The sequence below is a fragment of the Hippopotamus amphibius genome, chromosome 2 (genome assembly GCF_030028045.1).
Source record: "Hippopotamus amphibius kiboko isolate mHipAmp2 chromosome 2, mHipAmp2.hap2, whole genome shotgun sequence".
Classification (NCBI taxonomy): Eukaryota; Metazoa; Chordata; class Mammalia; order Artiodactyla; family Hippopotamidae; genus Hippopotamus; species Hippopotamus amphibius.
In genome coordinates this window covers 190366540-190376053 of record NC_080187.1, presented here as the reverse complement: position 1 = coordinate 190376053, position 9514 = coordinate 190366540, and the positions used below count along the sequence as shown (strand labels likewise).

The 9514-nt window shown below is 38.6% G+C and overlaps 1 pseudogene; it reads right to left on the bottom strand.

Annotated features, from left to right (window-relative positions):
* Positions 1-5028: 5028 nt before the first annotated feature.
* Positions 5029-9514, bottom strand: part of LOC130844689 (tigger transposable element-derived protein 1-like) — a 102915-nt pseudogene continuing 98429 nt past the window's right edge.

Here is a 9514-nt window from a genome sequence, read left to right as displayed (position 1 = left end):
CCATAATAATACTATCTCGACTGCAAAAATATAACAGAAACTTTGTTTACATGTAAGTTGGAAACTTTTAAATAATAATCTTGAGAACTAAGCGTATACTACACTCTCTGAGGCCAAATTATGACCTCAGTTACATCAAAGACAGTGCAAAGAGTCCTGGAAAGGGATAAGAAAGGGACAAAGAGAAGAGACAGGAAAACAAAGTGGCCAGAGAAAGGCTTGGCAGAAGCCCAGCATAAGCCTGGCTTCTCCCCCAGGCCTTCTGCCCGTCTGCATACACTCCTCATCCAGGACCAGCTTCTCTCCTCAAAGAAATGCCAGCGAACCCCTGCCAGTGCTTCATCAATACCAAAGATGTCAAGATAAATAGACGATAAGGCCATATTGCAGCATTCTCCAAAGAAACTGCTTCTCATAAGAATAAGATTTCTCACTTGCAAGATTTACAAAATTGGGAACTACATCTTAATTAAGTCTGTACTGTTCAATGAAAAAATTTTTTAAACACATTGGCGCCTTCCCCTTGAAACCAATAATGCTCTACTTCTTGACGTGTGTTTGTTTATTTTAAATAAAAGATACACAGATATTTACTTATGGTAATTGAGGAAAAATACACCAACTGCTTGGTATAGTTAATAGGTAGAAAGGGACAAGGATTCAGGAGTTCTCTACTGCAATCTGCTGCTGCCAATATCCTGCTTTGTAGCTTTAGGGCAGTGTCTTAACCTTTCTGGGCCTCAGCTTCCAGAGCTATAAATTGAGATTGCAGGATGTGTATAAGATTGTTAGTTCGATGATCTGTGATCCATCTACATCAACCAATTCCAAAATGTCATGCCAGATATACCATTTAGAGGGTCAGTTAGAGTACGTGATTGACTGACTGGGGGAGTCATATATGATTTTTTTTCTTTTTACTTAATAACTCAATTCAAACTTTATTCCAGCATCCAGTCATTAGTTTTCATTAATCAGCTTTTCCCCACTCCATGTCATCTTAGGATTGTGAATGAAACAGATATTTTTAGAAAACTATTTTTTCTTTTAAAGAAGGCGAAGTGGCATATAATTTAGACACTCTCCTACCCTTTCCCTGTGACATGTAATGATGATATAGAAGCTTTAACCTGTTTACAGCATAAATACTGTATTAAGTACCATCTTATCGTCCTTTTTTTTTAATTTTTTAAATTAAAAAAAATTTAAGCTCTTTATTGGAATATAATTGCTTTTTAACATACTTTTAGAAAAAGAAATATAAGCTCTTATTCCCCCAAAATCAACTAAACATATTTCAAGGCCCTTGACCTCATCTGATGCAATCCTTATCACTTGATTCAAGTAGTTTTCTTTGAGCTTTCTTGGAAATGCATACATTTTAGCACTAGATGGTGCAATGTAGGTCATCTCCCTTGACTCGCAGATTTTAGAGATGGGAAAACTGAGGTCATGGCACAACTCAATAGCAAGAATAGTACCAGAGCCCGGATCCCAAGCTTTTTGCCTAGTGATCTTTCCATTGCCAGATGCTACCCTCAGAAGTTTGAGCTGGACACAGGGCCTATTGTTAGGCCTTGAGAATTCCAGTGAGGATCAGGAGCAGACTTGTTTCAAGGAGCTCCCATGTTCAAGGGCCAGGAAGAGGTTAATAAAATGAATGGATACTGTATCATCATCTAACTAAGAAATCACATTCTTGATAGAATTCAAACCACAGTCAAGGGGACACTAGATTTCCTTGATATATATGTAGCTATAGCAAGAAAAATCACAGCAGATGTGAAGTTAGTCTCCAGCACAGCCTCCAAAGCCCTGCTTCTTGGTAGCCATGTCCTTGTGTAGTTCCCTGCACACCGTATCAGAGTTGGTGTGAGTGGCCAATAGAAAACAGCAGAAGTGATGGTATGTTACTTCTGAAGCTACGTCATAAAAGGTCTTTGGTTTGTGTCCCCAGTTCTTGGCACAAAGTTTCTAAAACTCTTAGAATTTCCTGAGTGATAAGGGTGGTTGAAGTGCCTTTTGTTCCAGTGAGATGACTCCGGAAGACCCCAGACAGCTTCAGGATGGGGGCTGGTCATCAGAAAGAACAAGCCTTCATTACAAGCTTCGAACTTTCAGCCCCAAGCCCAAACCTCCAGGAGAGAGGGGATGGAGATTAAGTTAATTACCAATGATTAAGTTAATCAATTATGGCTATGAAATGAAATCTCCATAAAACCTCATAAACGATGGGGTTTGTGAGTATACTGAAGCGCTTCAAGGGTGGTACTCCTGGAAAGGGCGTGAAGTTCCATATCCTGCCACCCTCTCCGAGAATATTTTCTCCTAATGCATCTTTTCTGCTTGGCTCTTCCTGAGTTGTATCCTTTATAAGAAACCCATAATAGTAAGTAAAGCATCTTTCTGAGTTCTGTGAGTCATTCTAGCAAATTACTGAACCTGAGGGGGACCATGGGAACCCTTGAATTTACAGCTGGATGGGCAGAAATATGGGTAGCCTGGCGTCTGAAGCGGGGGCAGTCTTGTGGGACTCAGCCCTAAAATTATGTAGCTTCCACTAACTCCAGGAGTTGGTAATGGAATTGAATTGAATTTTGGATACGCAGTTGAAAAAATACCTCTCATGCTTCTTGCTTTCTTTAGTTTTCTCTCACTTTCTCTCTCTCCCAGATCACTTACTCTGGGGGAAATCAATCGCAAAGTCTTGAGGATACTCAAGTAATATATGGAGAGTCCTACTGGTGAGGGATTGAGGCCTCCTGCCAACAGCCATGTTAATAAGCCATTGTGGAAGTGACTGCAGGATTGACACTTTGATTTCAGCCTTGCGAGACCTTGATCTAAGCCATTTCTAGACTCCCAGCCCTCAGAAACTATGTGAGATAATATATACTTGTTGCAAGCTGCTAGGTTTCAGGGTAATGTGTTACACAGCAGTAGGTGACTATTACAGTACATGACTCCTTATATCTATTCCATTTTAATGTCCTTGTCATAAAATCCACCAAGGATGGATCCTAGAGTTTGAAAAAAAGAAAGAACTCAACAAATTACCCTCAGATTTTCAAATAAAACATACATTCTAAGTTTAATATATACTTTCTGTTAGCAGAAATCACAAATATTCACAACAGCTAATTCATTCTCACCAAATTTCAAGTTTCAGTAGATCTCCTAGACTATTTTCTTCTATTTTTTTCACTGAAATTGTTAGCATTCTTGTTTAGTTATCTTTAAACAAGCAGTGTTTAAAGAACTGCTAAGAAATTTCTACTCCTAAGAAATTAAGTAGATCAAGATTTTCTAGGCTCTATTTTTTTCTCAATGCTTTACTTTTTTGCCAGCCAGATGGGTTCTAGAATCTTTTTAGAAATTACATTCTTTAATAACAATTATATGTTAAGCAGTTCTTTATATAAAGCTTTAGTCCACAAACTCAGATGTGCAAGAAATATCCTTTCTTCATTTTAAAAAAATCAAGTTAATTTGGTTCCTGATTTCTATTTCCAGACAGATAAAAAATCTAATCTCAGTTAGTAAAGAGGCTTCTTCCTCTAGATCTCCCAGTATCTGGCCATGGTCTTATCACTGCAAAGCATCAGGGAAGGCCTCTGGCCTTCAGTTCCAACCCCAGCCCTTTATATGCTCATTTTGGTACTGTAGCATGTTTTCCCTCAGCCCAAGCTGGGTGATATGCTTGCAGTGGTGGGAGGAAAACTAAGGAGAGAACAAACTCTACATAATCCCTCAACAAATCATCCTATGGCAGGGAGTCAGAGAACAAATTAAATGAAAGAAAAGAAGCAAGCAATAAGGTACCAGCCTTCAGATTCCTTAAACACTCAACAGGAAACAGGAAATGCAGAAACAACATACTAAGGGATAAAAACAGGTTATTGTAAGAAGTACCATTTAAATTGCAAGAGCTGGGGGAACCCACAGAAGAAAATTATGGGAATGGAGTGGGCTTAATAACGGCAAATATATGCATATACAATCTCTCACATATATACAGAATTTTATATATTATGAGGAAATTTTTCCACATTTATAATTTTGTTTGAGATACTCTTTACAATGAGGTTAAGAGGATACAAGTTAACAACTTCATTTTACAGATGAGGAAACTGGGCCTCAGTTAGCTTTGGTGACTTATTCAGTATCACAGGGCTAGTTAGGAGTGAGCCCAACTACCCTTCTATCAAGTCCTTTCTTTGCCCCCTCCTCCACTTCTGGGTGAACTGGTTCTCTGAGAGAGGTTAAGTTCTAAAGCAGGATTGGAAGCATCTACATGGATAAAGATAAGAAGCATTCAAGTGTGATAAGGAGTGTGGGTAGCTGTTGGAGAACTTGAAAAATACAGGAGAAGGATACAATCAAGGCAAGTGGAGTTTTCCAGATATAGAAGATAAAAGCCATGGTGTGGAAAAGTGAGGGAGGGTGGGGGGGGGAGTCAAGGGAGGGAGGGAATACGGGGATATGTGTATAAAAACAGATGATTGAGCTTGGTGTACCCCCCCAAAAATAATAAATAAATAAATAAAATTAAAAAAAAAAAAAAGAAAGAATGCTGAATGGTGACTAAGGGAGCCATTGATATTAGATAGCAAATCCCCCCCGCCCCGCCCTTAACTCAGAAGTTTATCTCCTACATCTCTTCATACTTAAATAACCACCAAGAAAACACCAATATCTTCACCTAGTAGTACATCATCCAATCCAGGCGTATACGATCCCTCTTTGGGCCCTTTCTACATCTTAGACACAGCGAGTGACATCATTCTCATTTCTTGTCCTCTAAATCATATATCCCAGGCTCATATAGGCATACCGTGGAGATATTGCCAGTTCAGATCCAGACCACTGCAATCAAGTGGATGTCACAATAGAGTGCGTCACATGAATTTTTTGGTTTCCCAGTGATATAACAGTTGTGTTTATACTATACTGTAGTCTCTTAAGTGTGCAATAGTGTTATGTCTAAAAAAAAAAATGTATATACCATCATTAAAAAATACTTTATTGTTAAAAAATCCTATCATCTGGGCCTTCAGTGAGTCATAATCTTTTTGCTGGTTGAAGGTCTTGGCCTCAATGTTAATGGCTGCTGACTGATCAGGGTGGTGGTTGCTGAAGGTTGGGGTGGCTGAAGCAATTTCTTAAATTAAGAAGATGAAGTTTATAGCATCAATCAACTCTTCCTTTCATGAACAATTTCTCTGTTGCACGCAATGCTGTCTCATAGAATTTTACCCACTGTAGAACTTCCAAAATTGGAGTCAATCCTCTCAAACCCTGTCACTGCTGTATTAACTAAGTTTATGTAATACTCTAAATCCTTTGTTGTCATTTCAACAGTCTTCACAGAATCTTCACTAGGGCTGGACTCCATCTCAAGAAACCACTTTATTTGTTCACCCATAAAAAGCAACTCCTCATCTATTACAGTTTTATCATGAGATTGCAACAATTCATTTACAGGTTCAGGCTCTACTTCTAATGCTAGTTCTCTTGGCATTTCCACCACATCTGTAGTTACTTCCTCCACTGAAGTCTTGAACCCCTCAAAGTCATCCACTCAGGTTGGAATCAATTTCTTCCCAACTCCTATTAATATGGATATTCTGACCTCTTCCCAGGAATCACTACTGTTCTTAATGTCATCTAGGATAGTGAATCCTTTCCAGGAGTTTTTCAATTTATTTTGCCCAGATTCATCAGAGGAATCACTATCTCTGGCAATTATTGCCTTACAAAATGCATTTCTTAAAGAATAAGACTTGAAAGTCAAAATGGCTTCTTTATCCATGTGCTGCAGAATGGATGTTGTGTTAGCAGGCATGAGAACAACATGAATCTCATTGTACAGCTCCGTTAGAGCTTCTGGGTGACTGGGTGTACTGTCAGTGAGCAGTAATATTTTAAAAGTAGTCTTTTCTGATGATCAGTAGTCTCAACAGTGGGCCTAAGGTATTCAGTAAACATGTAAACCATGTAAATAAATGTACTTTTACCTAGGTTTTGTTCCATTTACAGAGCATAGGCAGAGCAGATTTACTATAATTCTTAAGGGCCCTAGGACTTTTGGAATGGTAAATGAGCTTTGACTTCAACATAAAGTCACCAGCTGCATTAGCCCCTAACAAGAGAGTCAGCCTGTCTTTTGAAGCTTTGAAGCCAAGCATTGACTTCTCCTCTCTAGCTATGAACATACCAGATGGCATCTTTTTCCAAAATAAGGATGTTTCACCTACATTGAAAGTTGGGTGCTTAGTGTAGCCGCCTTCACTAATGATCTTAGCTAGACCTTCTGGATGACTTGCTGCAGCTTCTACATCAGCACTGCTGCTTCACCTTGTTTGAATGTTATGAAGATGGCTTCTTCCCTTAAACCTCATGAGCCAATCTCTGCTAGCTTCAAACTTCTTCTTCAGCTTCTTCACCTCTCTCAGCCTTCACAGAATTGAAGAGAGTTAGGGCCTTGCTCTAGATTAGGCTTCAGTTTAAGGGAATGCTGTGGCTGATTTGATCATCTACCTAGAACACCAAAACTTTCTCGATATTAGCAATGAGGCCATTTCACTTTCTTATCATTCACTGGAGTAGCACTTTTAATTTCCTTCAAGAACTTTTCCTTTGCATTAATAACTTGGCTAACTGTTTGGTATAAGAGGCCTCGCTTCTGGCCTGGCTCTGCTTTTGACACGCTTTCCTTTCTAAGCTTAATCATTTCTAGCTTTTGATTTAAGGTGAAAGATGTGCAACTCTTCCTTTCACTTGAACACCTAGAGGCCGTTGTAGGGTTATTAACTGGCCTAATTTCAACATGTGTGTCTCAGGGAATAGGAAGGCCCAAGCAGAGGGAGTGAGACTGGGGTGAGCCCGTCAGTGGGGCAGTCAGAACATACACAACATTTATTGATTAAGTTTGTGGCTTAAACGGACCCCCAAACAATTTCAGTAATAACATCCAAGATCACTGGTCACAGATTATTATAACAAATATAGCAATAATGAAAAAGTTTGAAATGTGAGAATCACCAAAATGTGACACAAAGATATGAAATGAGCAAATGCTGTTGGAAAAATGGCAGTGATAGACTTGTTAGACGTAGGGTTGCCATAAACCTTCAATTTGTAAAAAATGCAGTATCTATGAAGTGCAAAAAAGCAAAGTACAATATACCTATATTCTGACCTGGACCACACAGATAGGTGAAGTTTTTAAGATGTGCATCATCTTCACCTGCCACTATGCCTCTCTAATTCTTACTGATACACCATATTACCACCCACCTGACCCCACATAAACCAGAGCTTCTAGGAGGCTTTACTCAAGCTGACTTCCTCCCATGGAATGCAAAGACAGGAAATGGTGCATTGTATCTTTAAGTGGAACAAGACAGAAGGTCTCTGAAGAAATAATGAGATGGAGGGCCAATTTAGAATGAGATGCCAGATGGGTACAGAGGACATTATGATGTTGTAATGCTTTGTTAACCTTTCCATAAAGATCTTATGTGGCCTAAAGCCCTGATGTTGAGAATCCACACTGATTTATGTGTTTAGAAATACGAAATTTATTAGTAAATGGGAAAAAAAATTCTACTCATATTCAATCTCTCCCCACTATACCCCTCTCTCAACATTGTTACCTATTTTCAAAGGCATCAGTTTTTCGCAAATAAAAATTTTCAAAATCCTCCATCACACCCATATCCCAAAGCCTGGCCTTAGTTAGAAAGCTTTGTGGCTCTGACTCAGTAGAGCTGGTTATCCTCTTTAACTGGATTGATGGCGACAATTGTAATTACCTTGGGTGAGATTGCCTATAATGTAATTATATTTCCTTCATCAGTGTGAGCTGGACTTGTGGAATACATACAGAAGATGCCTCCAATTACTGAGAGGTTAAGGAGCGCATCGTATTGCCTCACAAATCATGTTTGTTACTGTATAGGATTCTAAAAACTATCTATGAAGCTGAAGGAATTATGCCTCTAAAGCAGCTTTTCTGGTCCCAAAACATTTCTATGTAGAGCTATACTATACAGTGAGTTGGCTACATTCCAGAGCTCTATTTTTTATTTAAATAAAAAAAAATATTTTAAGGACTCAACAGAGAGTACCAATAGCAAGTCTGTATTTTCTCATTTAGTTACTGCTTATTGTTTATTAATAGTGATTACATTTAAAAATATCTTTTAAAAGCATTCAATACACAGTAAAGTTTCACTTGATTTTTCTCTATGATTTGAAAACTTACTGTTTCTGAAAGTAACAAAATAAATAACAGGAGATAAATTTAAAATAGTCTTTACGATAGAACCATAATTAATACTAAGAAGCCAGCTGCTTTGCTACAATAATGCCTCTATTTTCCAATTAACACATAAAGAACTTAAAATTTTTCAATTGGAAGCCCATCCTCTAAACAGGACAAGTCTGCCGAACGTACTACAAACACATGTAGCAGTTTAGCAGAAATGGCACATCCTGGAAACCCACCCCCATCTTATTAGCTTTAGCATTGCTCTCATTAAACATAGAGCTTCTTATGAGTTTTTCCTTCCCAAGCATATGAAACATAGAACTTGGAAATGTGCCCTTTTGAAAAACTTATTCCTGTATTCACAAACCAGATGGTGCACATCAAATGCATCCTGATTTTCTAATGAAAGAAAAAAGGGTTCCCATTGTGTTCTTTAACAAGATGGATGCATCCTCAATTGCTGGTTTTGAAAGATACCCCGGGAAAGTTGAACAGCCTGGCGAATGCTGTCCTGTTGCACCTGGACAGGAAGGTTTCACCCAAGTAAAGAGCTGGGACCAAGCTCAGGGAAGCTCTGCTTTTTAATTCTTCCAAAGTAGGTACTAGGAGAGGTGCAGGCCCTGCCACAGCTGCTCACAAAGAAACCTCCTGTCTTTGAACATCAGAGACAGAGACGAAGAATCTGCTGTCTGCATAAGAGGGCTAACCAAGCAAGAAAAAGAACTTTTCTGTCTCTCCCTCTTTCTCTGTCTGTGGTCCACTGTTTAGTCGAGCCATCAAGCCATTTGTGTAGGATGCTTTCATTACTAACACCACCAATAAAAACCGAATTCTGGGCACCACTTGAATGTCACACTCATGACTTTCAGACACAATACAGTAAAAATGTATTCAAAGCCAATAAAATTATGCTGGATTTTTCCAACAAATTACAGAAAAATATAATCTTGTTTACCTTGGAGAAGGTTGGTTTGTATGGCCGAAAACCTGAAAAAAGAAAAAAGAAAAAGATTAATTTCCTGTTACTTCTGACGTTGCCACCATGATACGGCATTGAACACAACTGTGGTATGTCTACTAATTTAGTAAATCCATATGTCCTTTTTCTCTTGCTGGAAGTAATAGAATGGTTTAAGCCAAGCTGGATTCTAACCTGAGTCCAATTTCTCTATTTAATTCCACGATTAAGTCAGGAATACGTTCAGCTGAGGAAAAGCATCCACCAGCATATCTGAAGAA